This window comes from Anas acuta, chromosome 3, assembly GCF_963932015.1.
Source record: "Anas acuta chromosome 3, bAnaAcu1.1, whole genome shotgun sequence".
NCBI classification, from domain to species: domain Eukaryota; kingdom Metazoa; phylum Chordata; class Aves; order Anseriformes; family Anatidae; genus Anas; species Anas acuta.
In genome coordinates this window covers 108,553,270-108,577,451 of record NC_088981.1, presented here as the reverse complement: position 1 = coordinate 108,577,451, position 24,182 = coordinate 108,553,270, and the positions used below count along the sequence as shown (strand labels likewise).

Below are 24,182 nucleotides of genomic sequence, written 5' to 3'. Positions count from 1 at the left end.
TCTGTCCCGGTGGCTTATGACAGCAGAGACTGGTCAAACCGAACCACAGGGGCCCCCAGCCCAGTTTCCTCACTTCCTAAATCCTTTTTGGGAAAGCCTGCCCATAATGACCACGAGAAACAGTGCTCACACATGCTATTAAAAATTCAAGCTTGTGAAAAAATGAAATATAAATTTCAAAAGGGGGGTTCCACAATGTATATAATAAACTGTACCCTGAAGATGGTTTGGAAGGCAAGGAATTGTGGTAATTGCCCTGGTTAATAACTCTGCACATTCAGTTTACTTCTTTCTGCTTTACCCATGTTTGTTTGTCTTACCTATTAGTAGTATCTTGTTTATTAAATCAGTGTTTTTCAGCCTGTGGTCTACAGATCCTGGAAGGCATTAGTGCTACCTGCAAGCATTTGTGCAAAAAACTAATTAAGAAAAGGAAATCTATTGTCAGGAGCCCTATGTTTGCTCTACAGAAATCTCTATTATAGAATTGACCAAAGACCAAAGCCTGAAAACAAAATAAAGCAGAAAAGCACCATGGTGGGTTGAAAATATTTGGGATGGGAGTTCCCATGATGTATGGTCTAAACACACTGAAAACTTAGATTAATTTATCACTATCAATATAGCCTTCAAGTGGAAATATAGCTATATCTTGTAAAGGTGGTTGATAGCTAGATATTTCGATACAAGAAATGAGCATTACAGGCATCTTATGCTGTAGGTAGGATTAGCTAAAGTGCTTGCATGTCTATGTTGATTTAAAAGTGTTATCACTCCCTAACTAGCATAGTTCATGTCCTCTGTAATGTAGCCCAAAGGTGTAGGGCAGTGTTTCCATGTTAAAATATATATATAAATATACGTATACACAACACACAAAGCCTGCAGTTGGATAGGATATATATATCCATATAAGAAGTCAGGGCAAAGTCTTTGCATGTCAAAAGGCAGAAAAAAAATGAACTATTTCACCCTGCAGTACCTGCTGTGCTCTCACAGTGGGTAAGTCTCTTAGTCAGGGATTTGGGGAGCAGCTGAGAAGCCCCAGCTGTTGGGCAGGAGGAGGAATGGTGCAGTGAAGCAGCTGCTCTCTTTCAGTGCTACTTTTGACACTTGCCTTTCAGCCAAGTCATTCAGCCCCATATGCATCAACCATAATATTACATAGCTTGTTTTTTATCTGCTAGTTAGTCATGACCTAACAACCCAAAAGGCAAAATCCCCAGCACTATTCTAATCCTCCAGCAGAAGCATCAGGAGCTCTGAGATGTCTCCTGAAGCACAATTTACAAATCTGTCCTGCTTTTTAGGCATCATCTGCAAAGTTTGCATACAGATCCAGGGTTATTTGGACCAAATGGTTTGAATCCATTCCCAATGTTTGCAGTTTGAAGTTGGACGCATGTGCCAATTTCTCCTTCTTTAAAGCTGCCAATTAATTATAGGTGGTACAGGAACGGAGAGAGGAAATGAGACAGTGTTTCAGGTTTGGGGCTCAAGTGAAGCAGGCTGATGTCCCTGTTGTGTCTCAGACAGGGACAAATCATTTAAGCTTGTTTTCCTATATCACTGTGCAGAAAATGTGATTGAGATCATGGGAGGTTTAGGCCACAGTGGTGGGAGCCCTACAGACAAGTTCCACATCTGCAAAGGTCTCAAGCCATGACTGATTTCAAAGGCATGCAGGCTCCTAATGATTTTGGTAGCTCTGTGGGTGAGAATTTGCATATGTATGTTGTGTATATATGCCAGCAGTGTATCTACACCAGGAAAGGAGTTCCCCCTCACTGGAGGACAGCAGAGAGGCAGGGGCATTGCCTTCACCATCCCTGTGGGAGCAAAGGACTGCAGCAACCAGGTACATTGCATTAGTGCAAGTGCTGCTCTGCCACCGCAGCTGGTTGTGGTGAGATTGTGGAGTCAGTCTTACCCTCTGGAGACATTCAAAACCCACCTGAGTAGCCCTGAGCAACCTGCTGTCACTGACCCTGCTCTGAGCAGGGGCTTGAACTACATGATTTCCAAACTCAGCCCTTTCTGTGACTTTGATATGTACATATATGCAGATACACAACCCCTCATGTCTCAGATGTACTGCTGAATTACAGAAGCTCCATGAACTACATCCATCAGCTGATGCTGGTGGAGCTCAAGCATCCATCTGCAGACATCTGCATGTGCACCGTAGCACAAACCTCTTTTATGGAGGTTTAAAACCTGCCTCAGTACTTCTTTCCAGCAGCAAACCACCATGGTTCTGCTGACATGCAGTAATCTGTGAAGCTGTAATATGCTGAGTAGGTTTCTGAGTCCTGCAGGTAACTGGAGCAAGGAGGAGATGTGGTGAAGGTCTGGCTAACTGATACAGAATCAAATCAATTTGTGAAAAAGGTATATAGACACATTCTGACACTTGCTGGAGCACATTTCACTGGTGATTCTTGTGACACCTCCCCAGGTCTGTGTGAGAAAAATTAGTTATAAAATTCTAATGAATAAATAAAACTTTTTAAAGATACAAAGAAAAAAAAGACTTTGACTAATAATACACCAATAGTACATTAATGCACAAAGAAGTATTGTCAACAGTAAAAGCTCTTAATTTGGGTCAACTAGCGATTTAAATAAATAAAAAGCTCTTCAAGAAGATTGCTCTTTAGAAATTGAGTCCTGGTAGCCAGATTCACCGCTGAGCTCCATCTGCTTTGCATCACGTTGTGACGCAAGCCCAGATCTGAACATCACCAGGACCACGCAGAGCAGCTGGGGCAGACGGGGATGGCTGGTCCAACAAGCCTTCATCAATTCTCTGGACTTTTACACATTCAGGAAGGGTTTCATTTGTTTGTTTTGGTCTATTTCTTATGGCTGCTCTTCAGACACTGCAACAATGGTCTCACAGGTGCCAAATTTGCTGAGATGCGGGGTGGTAGGGTGACTGACCTGACCTCTCAGAGGAGGAAATTTTCTGCATAGAGGACAGTAAAGGGGGGACCCTGCTGTGGGTTTTTCATAGGTAGCTCTGAGAGACAGTACTACTTAGCAGAGAAGTTCTGTGTTTGCCATTCATCCCCTTAACTTGCAAAATTCACCTCACTTCTTCTTCTCTGGCCATTTTTGTCTGTCTCAGACACCAGAAGGTCTCTGAGGACAGAATATCTTTTGCTGGACCCACAGGGCTTGTACTGCAAACAGTGAAGGAAGATGCTTGCTACGAATTTGAGCAGCAAAACCTGCCTCTAACAAGAAACTTTGCTGGTGCGCTCTGCGGAAAGCCTGTACACATAACCTTCTGGGATGAGACATTTAGTCAATACACTCAGTGTGGAAAGTAAAATGTAGGTAAGAGCGAGGAATGAGAGCTCTCTTAATCATTGTCATTGATTTTCTGGAATGGCTAGGTGTCTGTTTATAGGAAGGATGAGGTGACATTCTATGTTTATTCAGTGTCTGCTTTGGGTGGGAGGAGATGGCCGTGCCAATTAAGAAGTTTAATTAAAGCAGCAACCTTTCTGTTCCAGAGGTGGGAGCCTGTCATCTGTCAATTTATTTTCATGAGCAAGTCATTAAAGCAGGAGCTGCTGAGGACTTACTCATACAGCCCAGGTTTGCCATGCATCTTCTCTGGCTGCTGGAAATCATTTTAGATCCAATATTGAGGCCTTTAGGTGATAAACTCAAGGATATGAGTCTGAATAGTTTCGAATTACATCTGTGATGTTTTACCGTGTTATTGAAATCTCCCAACAGCAGGGACGTGCTGCTGCAGTCTATTGCAAGGCTAATATACCTGGGTTTCATATATGTGTCACACCCAATACATCTTCAGGAGCACCCAATTCCCATTTTTGTCTTGCTGCTTGCAGTGGTGCTTACCTCTGCTGGTCATGACTGTTCTGCCTTCCAAAGTAACTGAGCCATTTGTACTGAAAGACAAAGCTTGTGCACCCGGGCCAGGTGAATCCCAAGTCAGCTCTTTGGTGCTCCTCATTGTCTCTGCAAGTTTCTCCAACCAACATGTGTGTTGTTTTTTTTCACTATTAGGATATCCATGGTTCTTCCAAGACAGCCTACAGAGGAGTCTTTAGGAGCTTTGGACATGAGGAGATCAAGGATGCAAGAAGCAAAACTGCTCTGCCCCCAGGAGCAATACGTAGTCTGGCTTTGTGGGGATGTGTCATAAACAAAACAGGCAGAAAGGTCATTACCATTTTGGTGCTGTTGGCTTAGACATCTTCATATCTCATCCTATGTCCAATGTCTATTATTCTGTGCAGAGGAAAAAAAATGTTTTGTGGAAGTCAAGAGATCCCTCCCATAAATGCTAGTCCAAAGAATTTTGACTTGCTTATAGACACAAATAAGACAAACCCTGTGTGCTCATGCCGGTACATGCATGGATTTATGCAGGTACACATACGTGTCTATGCATACGAACACCCATGCACAAAACACAATACATAAGGAGTCGCCTTAAGTAATTTGGAAGTTGGCCTAGTCACTGAATTGACAGTGATATTAGGGAAATAGTAGACATTAGAGGGGACTCAGAAAACATAAAGAAAACCAAATTGGCTGCTGGGAAGGATGTGTTTCCTGCGGAATGACAGGAAGAACCAAACACCTGAGGTTTTCAAAGCCAATTCAGAGTGGTAACTACACAACACCCACAAAAATAAAGAATTATATGGCTGAATCTTCTGGTCCATTACTGGTCTTCTCCATTACAGCTGTGGCTGAATCCCTCAACCAGCTCTGAAAAACTGATCCAAGCATCTGGGCTAGTCAGACAATAGTCAGACAATGGTAGAAGAGCTCCCTGCTGGAGATTGTGCAACACCAGGACTGGAGAGCCAAAATACAAGCTGATTCAAGCAGGTATAACTGGAAGCAATGAAGTTAAACAGAGAATTAAAAAAAAAAATGAAAAAAAAAAAGCTGCAGATTAAATGTCAGAAGTGCTTTTTCCAAAGCCAATGTCTATTAGCTTGGAGGACATCATCCAAAGAGAGTTATGGAATCCCCATTAGCCGGTCCTTTTGAAAGCTTAGCTACACCAATAACCTTCAATAATACATTTTTTGGAAGAAGCTCATATTGGCAGAGAAACAGGAGGTGAATTAATAGATCCTTTCTGGCTCTGACTTTTATAACTCTTCACGTTGAATCCTAATACAGGAGGTTATCTTTATAGCAGGCAATGAAAGATTTTCCCTGTAGATTACCACTTGAAAAGTACATGCTGCACATCCTTAAAGTACAGGACATTTTATACCTTCATTTGATTTGAAGTAAGTGGAGGACTCTTCAGCCAGCTTCAAGTTAATATTTTAGCAAGAATCAATGGCATAATTAAACTTTATGGATGTCCCTCATCAACAGTTCCACGTGACCAAGTTTACAACATGGTGGTACTTGGATAAATCATTTTGTATTTATGGATGGCTCATAAAAAGGCGGGATGAGGAGTTAGCCACGAGGGATGATGGAGTAATTACAATGAGTGGAACAGTTTTAAATGCAATTTGTTAATAGTGCTATGAACCAAAATGTGTTTGACTTAAAGGAACAGCACTATCTCAGTAAAAAGCCCCTCATGATGAGGCCTGGTTTTGGGGATAGCCAGTCTTATACATCACATCCAGAAGGGTGTTCCCTCCTTGTTTTATGCCTACACTGGCTCAAGGTGTCAACATTTGAAAAATGATCCAATTGCTAGAATCGTTCTGCGATGGTTTCTTTTTCCCAGTTGAAACCACAACGGGATGTAGACTTCAAATTCAAGTGCCTAAGTCAGGCATCATAACAGATGGCTGTATTCCTCTGCACATCAACCCCAGCTTTAGCATGGCTTAGCCCAGTGGGAGCTCCCTGGGATGGAGAAAAGCCTAGCTAGGATGACCCATACCAAGGCAGGTCTTTGTGAGACAGCCTTTCTTGCAACCTGGAAAAGCAGCTGGGTTTAGGAACCACACAGCTGCTTTGCGAATGTTTGGATCAGAATAGGACAGACCCCCGAGGGGAGGCAATGCCCCAGGAGGGTGCAGGCTGATTTCCTACCCCCAGGCCTCCCTCTCTGCATGGGTAGAATTGAGTCCCAACAGAAGTACAGATTCAATGCAGCCGGACATGGCATTTTCTCTTCCAGCCCAGGCATTTTTGCCAGACACTAGGCAGAGGCAGCAGTTGATTCCCATGAGAAATAGCCATCTTGCCATGTAATTGTAGAGCAGCAGCTAATTCCTGATTAATGCCAGTATAAATGAATTCTGATAAATAGATGAGGAAAAATTAAAAATGAACAAGCTGAACATCACTGGCACAGCTCACTGCTGTCTACTGTGACAAATGCTGTGCAATCCCTGCAAGGTTTTTTCCTCACTTCACTCCTACTGCTTCATCATTGCTTTCTTTAAAGAAAGGCAATGGTTCCTCCTGATGAGCATCTTTGTTAAGACACAAGTCTTAAATGAAGTTTTTCTCTCTGCCTAATGTACAACCCTTCTATTACTGACACCTTCTGCTCACAGTGCAAGCATTTTCATGGGGTCACACTGGCAAACTGCAATTGGATTGCGAAACTTAGGAGCTGCTCATACCACTGATCTCAAAGCAAGTGAGAAGATGGAAGGTGAAGGAAGAAACAGGCTGAAAGAGAAAAATGTGGGGAGGAGAGGAGAAAGGATGAGTAATGTTATAATTTGCAACACTGGAATAACTATCCGAGTTAATAAAACCTGTAGTGCAGAAGCAAGATTTAATAAATTCCTTGTAAACCTGGTGTGCTCCTTACACATGTACATGTGTTTGGGGAAGAGGGGACTCTAGGCAGCTGCTGGCCAAAGCATAAACACCTCTAAACTGAACACTTGTCTATCTGCTGGAACAAATATGCTGGAAAAACAAATATGCTGAAAACAAATATGCTGGAAAAAAAGTGTGCTATTGGAACAGCACACTTCTAGCAGGGAGCAGGTCTGCTGCCTCAAGTCCTTGCAGTGTTCTGAATGAATGAAAACCACTGAGCTGAGCAGCCAGAGTCCCGTGCTCATCCTTGAAGATGCAGAGCCCTAATGTTAAAAGTATCATCAGTATTCCAGTATTCTTCCTTAATGTGAGCCTTCCTCTCTGCGGGAAAAAGATTTCAGATGCTTGTGCTCTGATAAGACAGCGGCACCCTGGCCTGTGCTGTTTATACCAGTGGCCTGCAGCTTTGCTGTGGTGCATGTCGGTCTTTGGAAAGTCTGAGATAAACTCATTAGAAAAGGTACCTGAATTTCTTTAAGCACAAAATTTAAGTTTGATTTTTCTCTGACCTTCACCTGGTACATAACTACAAGCCTAGCTGAACGCTAGCATATTTAAATCTGGAGTGCAAACACAGACAGCCTTGCAGTGCTTCCCTTTTAAAGGACTGTTTGGGTTTTGGAAACCAGCCACGGACTGAAAGAAATGTGTTCATTGTGTTTCCACCCTAACTAACTGCTGCTAATCTGCTCAGAGGAAAGGTGCCCCTTTTTCTGTTCGCTGGAGGCTGCTATATCAAGGCTCGAAGTTCTCTGTAGGGAAAATAGCACTTAAGAGCTGAGATCCACTCCGAGAGGCATTTTGCCAAACAAAATGCATCACTACTGTCATGCCAGGGACCCTCTCACTTTGCACGTCTTAAAGCATCCAGAAGAGACTTAATTACAGCATGGCTCGTATTCTGTTGAAGAGGTTGCAAATGTTCTTGGCTGGAATTTTTTGTTTCATCAAAGAAGATTTTCCTTACCTCCTCATGAAACTAAGCTTTCCCTGGCAGCTTTAAAGCACAAGGTTAGCAGCCGTGCTTTCTGCCACACAAATTCTTCAGTTCCATCTCCAAATATTTCTTGTTCATTTGGAAACATGCTGAAATTATAACCTGTTTCCAAGGACAACCAGGTCCCCAGTGGCAGCTTTACAGGCTCCTCCAAAGAATGATGCTCAGTGTCACACAACACTGAGTAGAGAAAGAAAATAGAATCCCAAAAGGAGCCTAAAATCCCCAAATTTGAGTTGCTGTGGTTGGTTTCAGAAAAGATAGGGAATGAGTCCATGTGTAAGTCCAAGTAAAGGAGCTTCCTTTACTTGAGCCTGCGGTCTCTGGCTACTTGAGTTCTTCTTTGGGTGATGGCACAGGGAGCTTTGCTCCACCACTGCTCCCTTCTGACACCTCAGCTCTTGCTCAAGATCTCCCAAAACATGGACATAATTTACCGTAGTGTTATTAGGATGGTGCATCCCAACACTTGCCTGAGATTGGCATTTCAAGAGTAATCTTTGCTCTGAATAAAGCAAAACAGAGTCTTGAACCCATTCTCTTTTACTGAGTGAGCAGAGTATTCACTTGGGAGTGACTGACTGCCAAGTTTACTGTGGAGCTACAAATCTTTATTTGACCCAAACTAATGTATTTCCATTAAAACCTTCCATTTTGAAAGGCTGATATGTAACATAAAAAAAATAATAATAAAATAAAAAAAAAGTTGAAAAATTCTCAAACAGTTCTATGTTGGATCTTCTCTCTTCCAGATATCAGGCTGCTGTGATAAAACTGGAAGCCTTTTGGTATAATTTGTAATGTCTTAGATGCCTCTGGTTTAGAACGAAAAGCATTCCTTGAGATTAAATAGAAGCACTTTGTCAACGTTTTGGAGTTTCCACTCAGTGAATACAAGGATTAGTTCAATGATCCAGCCAGCTCAGCTCATTGCCAATAAGAACATTACAAATACAATACTAAGAAGACTTTTTTTTTTTTTTTTCAACTTTTGACCTCAAGGTAGAAATTTAAATGAAGCATGAATACAGCTGGACAAAGCTTGCATTGGGGGCCTGAGTTATTTCCCTGCTTAAAGCCAGCTGATACGTGTTTGTTTGTAATACCTCTTGTGGGGATGTATTAAGCAGAAGAGTTAACCTGTGTCAACTGATGATAATGTTTAGCATTTCCTCCTGGGAGAGCTTGAGAAATAGGTTAGGTAAACACTGTACAGATTGCAGACAAAATGGCATGTTTGCTGAGGGGCCCTTAAACTGGTGATGCACGAGCAGTCTGGATAAACTGGTCTCTTCTGAAACAACAGGCCTTCACTCCAGCCAAACATGAAACTGCTTCTTCCAGATGAGTTAAAGGCACCGGCAGAAATGATGATATTGGGTCAGTCTTTAGGAACATACGGAAATGCTGTTGAATTCCAGCTAACTCCTGTTAGCCTGGGAAGAGTGCAAACAGCAGGTAAATGATACAAATGGTTGATGAGATGGGGAAGTATTGTTCATATGATTTTGAGGAGGTCAAATATGCAATGTTCCCAAGTGGGTCATTCCATTGTACTTTGCTGTTTGCCAAGCATTTCCATCAGAAGATTTTTATCTTTTTATTATTTTTTTTTTTATTTTTTTTTTTCCTATTCAAAACTGTTGGATGTTAGGCTCAGTATGTCTGGAACATAAAGGTTGTGTTAACCCTTTGCTACCAGAACACAGGAACAAACCACAGAAGCTGTTTGTGACCACACAAGATGGAAACTGACATATCCCCATTGGATGATTCCTGGTTTGTGCAGTGATTACCAGTGGGTAGGTCTCAGCTAAGACCAAGGTCCATGAATTTCTGTACACCCATGTATCACCAGTGAGCTTCAACAGCAAAGAGGGAACATCCTTGCATGTTCCTTGTTCATGGTTGGAAGAGCTTGATCTGAAGAGCTTGATCTTATGGTTTTGAGTTTACTTAAAGTTTATTTATTCACATAATTTTGATTTTATTTTATTTCTGAGGTTATAGGTTTATTTAAACTCACTCCAAAAGGGTGCAGGAGCCATCACACAGTTAGCAGGAGACCATTTACTGCTCCCTCCACTGACACTGGTACAGGCTGAGCCATCCTCAGCTTGAAGCCAAAGAGATGGCATAAGGCCACCCCGAAGGGCAGGCGGATGGAGCTGCACTTTTCCTGCATCATGCATACTCCTGCAATGCATGAAATCACCTGGAGCTGACAGCACTTAATGCATTGGGTGGGCAGGACAGCAGCCTGTCCTTGACACGGGCAGCTCACCTCCACGGTTATCACAGAGCCCCAGCCCCACCAGATTTGAGGGTGTGCAATTGGAAACTGTCTGTGTTTCCCCACAGGAATGTGTTTGTGGGGATGGGGGAGCAGGATTGCAGCCCTCTCAGCACATGCATTATTGATTGTGAGCTGGGAGGTTTTATGTGTCAGGCAGGGGGATGTGAAGCCAAGGGAAAGGGATATTTCTTCTACTGTGGTTACCGCTTTCGCATGGATGTCGATGCAGCAGAAATATTGCAACGGGTTTATAAATTATGGGCGTCCAAAAGGAAAAACTGGTAAAACCTCCCTTTGTCCTCGTGGCAGTGTTTGTTACGCGAAGATGGATTGGTTGCTCCATTTGACGTGAGCGATGAGGCCAGCATTTTCTCTCATTATAATTGATCATGTAGCATACAATGGGAGAAGACACTTCGCCAGCAGGTCTGTATTCCTTGGCTGCAGCACTGCAATCTGTTATTACCTATAGGAGTGTGTAAGGAGAAGCTCTGAGCCTGTGCACCCCTACCAGGAGGTTCCCTGGGCTGCCCAGACCTCTGGCAGGCAAAGGTCAACTTCACCATTGTATCACTGCGGATATTTTTGTGCAGCCTGTTTATCTTCAGTCCCCAGGTCATTAATAAACATCCTCTTTCGAATACTTTGGACATCTGGAATATGGCTTGCCTGTCTTCTGAGACAATGATATCCTTTTAGGCTGGTAAGGGAAGGATGGAGAGTTGTGTTAAAGATCTCCTTCTTTGGAAAAACACAGTCGAAATCATCTCTTTTACTCCAATTAATTCATCCGTCAGTTGGGATTCCAGTCTGAGGGAGCGTTTACGCAGGAATCTAGCTTGCACATATACACAGCCCCACAGGTATCACCTCCCTGTCACCACCACTCCAAAATGTGGAATTTGTAGCCTGAAGGCAGGCAGAGTCATTTGGAGAAAAAAAAAATAAAATTAAATTAAAAAAAGGAAACAAAAGCAACATCTGTCCAAGTCTAATTACTAATATATTTGCAGCAGAACGATGAGTCTAATAATTTTCAGTTCTTCTCTTTACTTCCTTTAATACTTACTTGTACAAAAACAAAGTTTTTTTTTTCCTTTTTTTTTTTTTTTTTAGTGAAAAATAGCCAACAGATGCAGTTCTTCTTTCAATAGGCATAAGGAACAGAGAATGGCATCATGGGCCTGTTCTGCTTGTGGGGGTCAGCTGCAGGGCTCTGTGAGTGGAATTTGTCTCACCATCTTACAAATCTACTTTAAAATGAGCCAAATCTCAGAAGTGTCTTCTTCTATGTACGAATCAGAGAGGGAATTTGCAGTTCCTAGTTCAGATAGAGCAGGCATCAAGATTTAGGAGAAATGTATCATGCCCCTAATGGCTGCAGCACGATGTGATCTGAGCCCTGAAAATCTCTTGGTGCTTTGAATGAACCTGGTCTTGCGTGTCGACATGCTGCAGCATCTGGAGTGACCAGAGGGGTGGTGGGACACAGCTCTGGGTGTTCACACCCAACCCTACATTGTCTATTACATCATAGAGTCAGAGAATCATATAATTTCCACCAGACCAGGTTGCTCAAAGCCCCATCCAACCTGGCCTTGAGCACTTCCAGGGATGGGGCATCCACAGTTTCTCTGGGCAGCCTGTTCCAGTGCCTCACCACTCTCAGAGTAAATAATTTCTTCCTAATATCTAATCTAAATCTCCCCTCTTTTAGTTTAAAGCCATTACCCTTTCTCCTATCCCTACACTCCTTGATAGAGTCCCTCCCCAGGGAAGGTGCAGCTCTCTTGGCTGAATGTCAAGCAACCCTTAGGATACCTGACTTGTTGGATCAGCCGCTCCTGTTGGGCTTGAGTTTGCAAGGGAGATCACAATGTTTATCTCAGATGGAGATACCATAAAACACTTCCAGGATTTGCAGCCAGAAGTTGGGTCTCAGCCTTTGGTCTAGCATCTAGTTGAGGAGGTTGAAAACCTCTTTGTGTCTGTGCAACCCAACAAGTTGGGCATGCCAGCAATAGGACAGATTGAGCAGGCATGGCTCTATCTTCATCATTACACTTCATTTTCTACCTCTAGAGGTTTTTGGTAGGAACATTTTAATGAAGCTTTCATAGAAACAATGCGTGGGCTGACTGGACACAGTGGTGTGTGCAGCCACACACCCCACTGAGGACATATCCACAGCATCTGCTTAGAAATGGTACCCAAGCCACCACTGAAGTTTGGGCTGTGTGGGCTGTACCTGCCCCCAAAAACCTGAACAGCCTATGTAGCACTAGCAGTTAGTAGAGCACCCACATAATCATTGATTGATCATTCATTAGCACTCAATAAATTATGAAGGTTGAAACCTCTGACTACATGCTCTGCAGACATCTGCCCTGATATAACTTCTTAATGTTCTGGTACAAATGGCAAAGGCTCTGGGCTTGTGTATTTCAGCAGGTGGCAGGGGGCTGTAGCTCCATCCATCCATCCATCCTGGCCTCCCCTCCCTCCCAGCCTCACTGCCAGAGGCCATCCCCACCCCAGCTTTGCCAGATTCCTTTGCCATAGCTGTTAAAAATAGCCCAGATTTAACCAACCCTGTTAACCTCACAGAGAGGAGGTGCCCTGTGCTCCCCAAATAGGGGAAATGCCAGGGGAAGCTGATGGAAGTCTTATCCAGGTCAGAAATATGGCTTTTCTTCCCACATCTTTTTGCCAGATCACATCTTTGTTTACTGCCTCCAAACCACAGACATGATCATGAAAATTATTTGCTGACTTGCTAATAATGCCACTGGGGCTTGACTAATTCCCCTAGCCCATATGAATGGTAATTCTGAGAGTTCAGGGTTGTGTTATATCCCCTCTTTGTCTGCCTGTCCATGCTCCCAAAGCCATAGAGCTGTCCTTGAAAAACATGCAAATAAATCCAGATCATGCTTGCTCTGGGGAGTTAGCTAATCCCAGACTAAGATGGCCAGGAAAATTCTTGTGCTAAAATGGCCACACAACCCAAAACATGCCTAGCTGATGCTTCTCACGGCCCCAAAGACACTGGGAGATGCTGAAGCAAATAAGCCAAGGGCAGCAGATCCCCCTGCTAGGGTCTACTCAAGAGGGGAGAGAGGGTGCAGCCCAGCCTCCTCTCTCACCACACCCCCTGCCAGACTGGGAACACAGCAATGGGAAAGAAGACACTCTAGTTTTCTATGCATATATATCCTAATGCATGTTTGAATAGAAAAGTCAGCTCCACTGCCTCCGTGTGACTAGAAAATTTTGTATTGTTTCTGTGATGTTTCATCTGCCGTGATCTTGGCTTCTTGGGGATTTATCTCAGCTCCTAATGTGTTTAGAATGAGATAACTCTTGGCATGCTCTTTTCCAATTACCTCGACAGGATCTATCACTCTAGAGATGGCAAATGAAATGCAGGACCCCAATAAAGAGTATACATTTCCATGGCATATAAGAAAAGCCATTTGGCAGATGATGCATTTGTTTTTAGTGTTCCAAACTGTTGCAGACATCATGGATCAAGGTTTGCCGAGCAAAATTACATTTGCTGGTGGCTGCTTGGGTATGTTAGAGACAGATGAGTTTGCACTGGCTTGCTAGGGAGCAAGCCTGCTTTACACAGAGACGTATCATCAAGTCACACAATTTATGGACTTTTGGTGGTTGTGTTCTGCAAAGGCTTTGAGCCTTGGGGGAAGTGCACAACTCCCTGGTAACCTGATTCTCTGCAGAAATCAATACGCCCCCTCTTTCAAACGAGGCACTTAAACAGAGGTCTTGCTCATTTGCTCTGCTTAAGGATCACAGGACACCCCTCTCAAGAGCTATGCCATTAACTAGGGGCTCTTGGTCAAGCTCCAGCCCCGCGATCCTGCACTGTGTCGGTGGCTCTGTGCTGCTGCTGAGAGCAGCTTCATGCACTGCAAAGCACCCACAGCACCACGGAGCTGCATTTCCCTCATCAGGGATACAGGACTTTGTGTGACAAGTTTCCCTGGGATAATAGCATCAGAGAAAACCGGCCTGAAAGGGAATTCAAGAGGTCACAGCACAGATCCCTCACCCCAGGACAGGATCAAGGGTATTGAAGCTAATCCTGACAGGTGCTTCTCTAATCTGTCTTTAAAAAAGACAGTGATGTGAGGACTACACAGCTTCTCTAGAACATTTAGCTCAGTGCTTCATTATTTGTAGGTCAAGAAAGTTTTCAGTCAAACTGAAATCCTTTTGCTGCAGTTTGAGTCCATCATCTCTGACCCTTTTATGGGCACAAGGACAGACCATTCCCTTCCCTTCTGCAGGCACTTCTGCCTTGTTTCAAATGTTTATCTTATCCCAGAAGTCATCTGTCCCCTGGACTGATGTTCCCCAAGTCCTTTAACTCCACAAGCCTGGCCTGCTAGACCCTGAAACATTTATAGGATTATAGAATATCTGAGTTGGAAGGGACCCATAAGGATCATCAAGTCCAACTCGCGGGTCCCCAGGAGTCCCCAGAAAATCAATCAATCAATCAATCAATAAATCTTGTTGTTTCTTTCAGAAGCTCTTTGAGTTGCTCTATTTCCTACTTCAAGTGCAGTAACCACTCCACGTGAGGCTCCAGCCAAGTTCTGACCGAGGACAATGTTCTAGCTATCAGTCTCTGAAGAACCAGGTGACCAAGGGATGAGACTGTTCAAAGTTGTTACCATCATCAAGAGGAAGGTCCATAACAGTTCACTTACGAGAAGTCTTTGCATTTCCCTTCATGCCGTCATACCCAGCACCAGGCTGAGAAACTGGTCCTTGGGGACTCTGAAATGTCACTTTGCCTCTCTGCCTTGGTGCTCCCTTCCAGCTCCAAAACAAAAGGAAGAATTATTTTCTGGACATACCAACATTGACTAATAATGAGAAATGCTACTAGAAGGTGACTCATGTAAGGGGACCATGAGAGCAAAATTCAGTCAGTTCAGGGAACTGATACAACAGAAGACAATTTTTTTTTCTTTTTTTTTTTTTCTTTTTTTCGTTTTCTCTTGTGAAGTCAACCAGATCTGTCCCCTGGTAGTATAGCTGCTTGACCCTAAAATATCACAGATTGCCTGGTAGGAATATGTATCCAGAGCCAGGGAAGGGAAAATGAGGATTTTCTGCCCCTTTTAATAATTAATTTACGCTAATTACGTTTTTGAAATTTGAGTGATTGCTAACCAAATCACCCACTGTCTTCTCTGAGTCCTTTGATATAAGCGTCTCCTCCACTCCTTTACAGTGTGCTGGACATCTGCAAAAACCCTGCTTTGCCAACATGCAGAGGCACATCAAGATTTCCTTTCTGTTTTCAGAGGATTAGAGGATCTAAAGGTCCAGGTTATTTCATTTGTATAAAAAAAAAAAAAAAAAAAAAAAAAAAAAAAAAAAAAAAAAGTCCAATTTTGTGAGGTATATGCAAAACAAGAAAATAAAAGTACCAGGTCTGAAAAAGGTAATTTTTCATAGCTGCCTTTTTTCAATTATACAGCAGCTGAGGCCTCTGTGTAGGCAAAATTTTCCTTTAAGAGTCTGAATGCTAATATGTTTCAACACAAAAGAACCCTCATCGCTGTGCTTGTTAAACTTCAGTCTTGACTACTCCAGTGTAATGAATTCATTAAGCCATGACAGAATTAATTGCATTAAAAGCACAGGCTCCATGCTGTCTGACTATATAATAATTGCCATTTCATTTTGCTAGGTTAGGCTCTTCATGGACTTTTTCTTGCTAAATTTTTACCTTCTAATATAGCCTACAAAAAAATATATATATATATATTTTTGGTGGAACACATCAGGTATTTATCAGCATGGAAAATTAATTATCCTTTAAACAGTGACTGCCAATAATTTAAGTGCTGAAGTCCTTTAAATGCTGACTCTATGCTGGGGTTTCACATGACTCCCTTGGCCCTGCTGCTTTGAAAGGTTGGATTGCAGCCAGTGGAGATGCTTCTCCTTTCCAGTGCTTGGGCACGTGCCCCAGTCAGGATCTCTGTCCACAGTGGGGCAGGATCCAGTCAGCAACCCTCCCATCTTCACAAAGCAAAGGATGAAAACTCAGCCACTGGGCTTGGGTGAGGACTTTGGTATGATGAAGTGCCATAGCATTAGCTGAGGGATGCTCTAAAGGGTACTGACCTCAAGAGTTCCCCCAAGGTGGGGAATCTACATCTAGAACTTCAGCCTGCAACTTCTTCCTCATCCTAGGGCTGTCTGAGCTCCATCAGTGCCTCATGTTTTAACTTCTGAGTTTCTGCAGCATCCATAAGGAAGCAGGACCAGGAGGTATTCAGGTGTTGACAGAGTCAAGCGCACCGATGTGTAACTTGTACCTTAGCCCAGCCGAGGTCTGTGAGCTCCTTGACTCCTGGATCCCATGAGAGTGCTCGAAGCACCCTCAGTACTCACTGTCCAAATGCAAGCACAGTTACACTCCTTCCGTGATGAGCTGGCAGTGCTCAACTCGAGACCAGCGTGGATGGAAACACTTGCAGAATCACTTTGAGACCCAGGCTCTGTGCTATAGGGACTTAAACCCACACTTCAGCTCCCCAGGAGAGTGCTCTGAGCACCAATGAATGGGGCACAAAATGAATGCTGGTGGGTAAGGATCAGGACCAAGGCATGCTCCACCCCTTGGGAGAAACTGGTAAGGTACTGGGAGAAGGGAATTGTGACCAAAAAGTGGTGAAGTCTCACTATCCCCTTGCCCGCTACGTGTCCCCTCTTTCCCTGTGTGGGGACCAAACCAGAGCCAGGACAGTCTCTTTTGCTGACTGGGAACTATTTTCATTTCCAAATACACTCCGGGAGATAAAATGGAGCATTACAATATTAGTGCAGACAGGATTGCTTTAAATAGTTGCTTGGCTTATGACAAGACTATGAGGAAGAAGGGAGTTGCAGGTAACACCTGCTAACACAACAACAGGCCCTGCTGATACCTTAAAAGCACATGTTTCCTCAGGGCTATGACCAACAAGCTTTTATGAGTGTCATTCATGCTGTTGTGACATCAGAGCTACATCTAAAGAGCAAACAAAGCAATGCCAGGACGTTTTCTGTTCCTTCAGGCAGCTAGCATGGTCTCGTTGCATCCAGACCATTGAACCCCAAATGGCCTCCAAAATGTACAGGTAGTCCTGGGCTTGTGCTGAGCCTGAAGTGTTGGGATCTGTTTGAAAATTACAAGTTAACCTCAGATAAACCTGATCCAGGGCTTTCAATCAATTTTAGAGTACAGCTGGTGCAGTTGCAGTGCCCAGGCTGAAGGCCTGATATTGCAGTTTACTGGCAGGGATTACAGTACACCTTCCCCACATCTTCCCCACACCTCAGGGATTGAGTTTGGGATCCTATCCGAACCTGTTCTCACCACCACTTCAAGAGGAGAGGCCATAGCATGGCCCAGACCCTGCCCGCATCCCCTTGTGGACAACAGAGATATCTCGGCCTGTGGCTCTGTTACTCAATGGCCAAACTGTGTCCAACTGAGGACATTGCTGAGCTAGCACAGGTGGTGGGTCACTAACACCCACCTCCTTGTGGCCTGGCCTGGGCTGAAGCCCACCCTAGATGTCCAGGATGCTTCTTGTCCAGAACAAACCTGGCTGTGAAACTGCAGTGTACTGTGTAGACATGACCCTCAACACCCTTCTGCTGCTAGAAAAGCCAAAAGAGGCCCTTGGTATAACCGAATCACGGCTTATGTTGTATGTTTTATTTTTTCACAGCAAACTCATCCTGGCAGCAGCCCCTGCCAGAGAATTGCAGTATTTTATAGTGCGATAATCTGCTCTTTTCTTTGCATATGTCTGTCCTTCTGTCAGGTAAGGTGTGCAGGTAAGCACGCCTTTAAAAGCATTGTGCATTTCCTGGCAGAAACTGCCTCCAAACAAGCAATGTTTTCTCAGTGACTCAGGAAAGAAGGCCACTCATTTTAGGTCTCTAAAAATAATCTTGACCGCTCCGTGCCTCTGCTCACCAACAGCTCCAACTCTTGCAGCGGACGTGTTTGCAGGGTGTGGTACGACGTGCCTCTCCTCCAGCACCTGGAGTGCGCCGGGTAAAGTCCCAGTGTGCTGGCTGGCTTCCATTTCCCACTCCAAGTGAGGCCCTGGTCATGACATTTGTCTTTGCTGCCACTTCACTGCACTTTCCTTCATGATTCAGCTCTGGCCTACAAAATCAGCCTTGTGCAGGAGTGGTCGAAAGCGTAGTAATTAAAAGGGGAGGATGGTTTGTTGTAAATGGAGAGGTAAAGCAAAGGGTTGCCTTAGCTACAGCAGCGACACAGTGTCAAAGAGCACTGGAACAAATGATCTTCTGATCTTTGCCTTACTTTGGGTTGGTTTGTTTCTCTCCTTGAGTTGCTTCATTATATATTGCTTAGCAACTTTTGGAGTCTTATGCTCGGACATTGCACAACTACACATATGTTGGCATGTGATTGTTATCTAAGTGCTGAAAGCCTTTATTCAAGCAAAGATATTTCTGGGGAGTAGGAAGAATATCACACAAGTAGCTTACACAACAGTGACCATGTGTTCCTCAGGCATCACAGTCTGGTCTGTGTTGTTTCTGAGAGAGAAATGAACATTTCTTATTCTTTGGCTGTATGTCCTTTTTTGCTGAGAGCCCTGGAATAACATCCCTTTTGTAGTCTATCGCATGTAGTTTGGTCTCTGGGGAAACATGGGATTTCTGGCCTTTGGTTGTTTATTATTATCCAAAATTCACATTGAAAAATGAAAATACTGCAATTTAGTGTCCAAGAAAATATCTAAAAGCATTGCTACAATAATGGAACATTTCATTTAGCATTGGATTGATCTCACTTGGCATCAAATACTTACAGTGGAGATATCAACATCTGAGCCAATTCCCCTGCTCTCCTATCATAGAATCATAGAATCATTAAGGTTGGAAAAGACCTGGAAGATCATCTGACCTAACCATCCAATGTTGTCATAAAATGTAGAGAGAGAAATAGGTGTTTTTGTGTTACAGTTCATCAGATTTATTTCAGACACCTATTTTTGGACAGCCTATTTCTCCTCCATTGACTGTAAGAGGAGTCCAGACAGCTGGGACTATGTTCAGCATCATACTCACAGTAGTCTAGCAACCTTGTGGATTCACTGGTGTATCCCTGCTAGCTTCTACCTGCTACTCCAGAAGGATCTTTGTGTCAGTTCTGTGCTCCTATCTCAGACTGGCCAGAACTCCTTAGATAGCACCAGGCAGCTATTAATATGTAAATGAATCCCTGGTTTGGTCTGAGTTTGCTCGGATTAGGCACTGGCCATCTGATCTCCCTTTGTGCTTGACCACAACATTCAGACATTCCCAACACTCAAATGTTTGTTGCAGTGGTATCATGAGTGTCACCTCCAAATAATGATCTGCTTTGAGTCAGGCTCAACATTAAACTTCATTTTCCCTGGCTGTCATGGTCTTGGCTGGGATAGTGTTATCTTTCTTCACAGAGGCTCATATGATCTTGGCTGGGATAGAGCTATCTTTCTTCACAGGGGCTCATATGATGCTGCGTTCTGGATTTTGGATGAAAATAGTGGTGGTATCACACTTTTTTAGTAGAGCAGTGCTCACAGAACCAAGGACTTTTTCTGCTTCTTGTGCTTCCCTGCCAGCAGGGAGGCTGGGGGTGCACCAGGAGCTGGGAGGGGACACAGCTGGCTCAGGCCGGCCAAAGGGATATCCCATATGATGCCGTGCTCAGCAATAAAACTGGGGTAAAGGAGTCTTCTCAAGAAACTGTTACGCATGATGAGCCCTGCTTTACTGGAAGTGGCTGAACACCTGCCTGCTGATGGGAAGCAGTGAGCTAATTCCTTGGCTTGCTTTGCTTGTGTGTACGTCTTTTGCCTTCCCTAGTAAACTGTCCTTGTCTCGACCCTTGAGTTCTCGCACGTTTACCTTCCTGATTCTCTTCCCCAGCCCATCCAGGGAGAGTGTGTGAGCATCTCGCTCTCAGTTACCTTCTGGGGTTAAACCACAAGAGTGGCACACTGCTTTATGGGAGTTATAGCTCATGAGACTGCACTCTGAATTTCTTGCCGTGTCCTTCTCCATTATGTTTAAAAAGCTCTTTAACATTTTAACCTTTTTATTGACCACAACTGAGTTGACACTCAATCGTCGTTTCCAATATAAATCAGACTGATCACTTTAGCTCTCTAACCATATTTTTCCAGGTCTCCTATGACTTTACTTGCTTTTTTTTTCTGAATATTGGCTCCAGTCTGCCAATTCTCAAGAAATGCACATGCTAAGATGCAGGTTTTCTTCTGTTAGATATCTCAAAGGCAAATATCTGACTGCATCATTCGAGGCAGCTTTCAGTTGGTAGAGAGAAAAAAGCCTCTCCAGAGAGCAATGCATCTGGCTTGGACCTTTATTTATGCATTAAATGAACTCCCTTCTGGAGAAGGCTGTGTCAGCAGTGAGAGCACCTGGGCACACAGGGAGGCAACCACAAGAAATACAGCAGCAGAGGGGCAGTGAGCTCTGGCAGAAGGGGGTCTCTGGGTGCAGATCCCTCCATCAGTCAGCCTCCAGCAGGGAAATAATGTGAAACCCCAATGGAGGCTGCAGCCTAAATTCCTTGTGTGGTCAGGGTAAATGTGGTCAGGAAAACTGAGATAGTTTCCTCCGTGATGTGAGTTGATGTCTCTCAAATGCAGCTCACCAGGACAGTAAATCTGGATCTGCGGAGTGCTCGTACTGGACCCAAAATATGCAAAGTGCCAACAAGGTCCAAACGCATTCTGCCAGCTTTCCCTTCTGAAGCTTGTTGATATTTAATGTCAGTGCCCATCTGAAGCTGCATTGCACATTCCTGTTAACCTGGTCTTGTTCTCACAGATGCACCAGAGCCAGCAATTTATGTTGTTTTTGCCCTTGGATATGAATGGAAACCATGCCACCATAGATAGCACATGTAAAATGTAGTAATCACTGATCCCAGGAAGCAGTTAGATAGGTTCATCTCTTCCTCTCTGCAGTTCTTTGTTCAACGTGATCCTTATGAGTAGGGAGAGTGGTGCTGGCTCTTGGGGTACTAGAACATCCTACTGTTACCATCTGTGTGAGGTGTCTGCACACCATGAAGGCATGGTGTACACAGCATTAGCACTTTGGGGGCTGAAAGTAATAGTGCAACTGATGCTGGTGGTGCAACAGGATGATAACTCTGCTTTATGCCTGATTTAGTTATAATTTCTGTTTGCTATCACAGAGGAAAATACCAATTACCCCCTGTAGGGAGGGCAGATTAGCTGATGCTGTGTCACTCTACCACTGGTAGCAGGATAACACAGGCTCATTTCCCAAAGGTCTCCAGACAGCTGTCAGAGAATAAATTTCTGTTGCTGCTAACCCGCACCAACCCCAAAGTGGTGACCTGGAGGCAAAAAGACTGAGTCATGTTACAAATCCCTTCAGCTTTCAGATGTGCCTTTATTTGTTCTCTAACACCAAAAGGTTTAGTTAATAGGGATTATCATTTTTCATGGCATCTCTCATTTGTGCAAAAATTGGTCTGGAGACCAATTTCCAAGAATTCCTTCTCTTTAGGAATTTTTCCCATGACATGTTTTAGCACTCTCCCTACCAGTATTTTCAATTCTGGTTTAAAGCTTCAGGAATAAAATTTAACCATTCATTACAAAAGTAATTTTCCTTAATTGAAAACTGATATTTTTATGTGGAAAACAAAGCAGATATAAAAAAATGGTAATACATCTTCAAAGAGCTAGACTTCAAAGCTAAAAAGAAACAGTTGTAATGTCACGTCAGGGTTTCTAGATTCCCCAGATTCTCATATCCCATTTTTGTTACCCTTTATGTTATATCCATTCTTTGTTTCTGAGTTTTATCTTCATTTCTGTCCATCCACAGTTTCGGGGGTCAGATTTACATCTGATTTAATCTATTGTATGGAAAAGTCTCACTGAAACTGCTGAGATTATGACAAAAAATGTGCAGCATCAGATGCTTCATCTGCATGAAGCTATTTGATGTGTTACTATGGTGGCAGGCAGACTCTGGTCACTGTCATGCTGTTTTTGCACCAGTAAAACTGTGATCAGAATCTGCTTGTGATAGGTTTAGGATTTGAGGTACTGGCTTACAGTAATAGCTCTTGGTTGCAAGTAAAAGAGAGGGCCACTAAGAGATGGAAAATCAGAATTTTAGCCTCAGAATAAACAAGAAGTTTACAAGTAAGCAAATTTTACTTTACAGAAATAGAATGTAATATGGTGTGTTTCCACTGGGCAAATAGAGAAGAAAAAAAGAAAATTAAAAAAAAAAAAAAAAAAAAAAAAAGATTTTTTTCCATTATATTGACAGCTAACCAGCTTTATGAAAGTATGCTGCTGCTTTGGTGGGAGCAGCTGGCAAATAGCTCTGATATGTATGGGAAGAGCCATGTGTCAGCATCAAAGGAGTAGCAAAAGTTCACTTTGGGTTTAGCAAAGGCAATGCTTGATCTTGCAATCCTATCCCCAGTGATTTTAATAATCGCCAAATAACAAGTGAAAAGCTTAATCCTTCCATCAGCGTAAATCCACTAGAGGGAAACCAATTTAGGGAAATCTCTGAAGAGGCAAACGAGCTAGCCCTTTCCTGCATGGCCTGTGAAAAGAGCTGGAGACACTGTCAAAAAAAATACCATCGTGCTTCAGGAAGGCTAAGAAGAAAGGTCAGAGCCAAATGTCAATCAGCAACCACAGTCCCTGCAGAAGAAGACCCCACAGCACCCAAGCAGTGACCGTTTGTTGTCAGAAGAGGACCTGAGCACCTCCAAGGCACTCAGTAGTATTCATTGCTCTTAACTTGGCATGTCTACAATATAAATGTCTATTGCTCTTCCCACCGCCCTGCCTTCCTTCTGTGGCTTGTCTGTCTGCAGTGACAGACTGGTCCAGCTGCCAGAGCAGTCCCCAGCGTTATTTCTGCCAGGGGCTTCCAATTCCTCTCCCAAAGACCTGATGGGCTCAGCCGGGGTGGCAGCAGTCAGCCTGGGGCATCCTCACTGCTCCTGAGGGCAAGAACATTTCCTGCCATTCCTTGCCCTTCATCTTCAGTGACAGATAGCAGTCCCTGGCACTTTAGTTTTCAACTGCAAACACAGCCTGGACACCTACCTTAGTGCTAGTCACTCAGCTTCCCTTTTTGGCCAATGGAGGTAAACAGGCACTTTCAGGGTGCAGTCAGAGCCATTATAGACTTTAGGATGAGGAAAAATGAATCCTAAGGTGCCTCTATTTCTCTCTTGACTATAAAAACAGTCTAGACACTTAGCTCATAGGCAGAAATTTACAGTGTGAACATCTGGAGTTGGTCAGACAAATCCCACCTCTCCTGTCAAACGTTTACAAATTTCTTCCGTAAAGACACCATTAGTGAGGACAGCATCTGCAGCACACTTGCAGACAAAGAGATTTCCCTTTATTTGTTTACCAAATGTCTTGAGTAGAAATTTACCTCTCTAATCCAGTGAGAAAAAAAAAGGGGGGGGGGGGGGAGGTTGTTATGAAAGTGCTTAGTTAAATACACTGCTTAATTTAGAGAACATGCAAAATTTAGTCAGATAAATGGAAATGGGTTTTGAGGTTAACATAATCTGCTGTGGAAAATGGCTGCAAGTGTTGCTCCCTAAGAAATAGACCAATTTCTCAAAACCTGCATTGGTAGGATAGTCTCTGCCCAACAGCCTAAGTGACCTGATACGTCTTTTCCGTCAGACATGAAATTGGACTGACACGAATAAAAACTGTCTGATCCAATGTTAAAAAGTTAACTTATCAAAATGATGTCAGCATGACTGAGGCAGCACACAGAATTTATACCAAATCAGCATTTTGCAAGTCTGGCTGCAGCGTTTCTGGTAAGGCATGTACCTGCTGCTGTTTTGTGTTCTCTGGACTGCTTCCACTGAAATGCTCAGTGATTCAAAGAGGGGAAAATTAGACCAGCAAAACATGTGAAAATCCCATCTGTAATCCCATGTACAGTGCAAGG

General features: G+C 43.5%; 1 long non-coding RNA gene across 2 annotated transcripts in view; it reads right to left on the bottom strand.

Annotated features, from left to right (window-relative positions):
* The window catches only part of LOC137854818 (uncharacterized), a 55,861-nt gene that overhangs the window by 15,671 nt on the left and 16,008 nt on the right, over positions 1–24,182 (bottom strand). For both annotated transcript variants that reach the window (XR_011095408.1, XR_011095410.1), the window contains one exon: positions 3,877–4,269. This is a non-coding gene — a long non-coding RNA (uncharacterized lncRNA). The remainder of the gene's footprint in view (positions 1–3,876; positions 4,270–24,182) is intronic.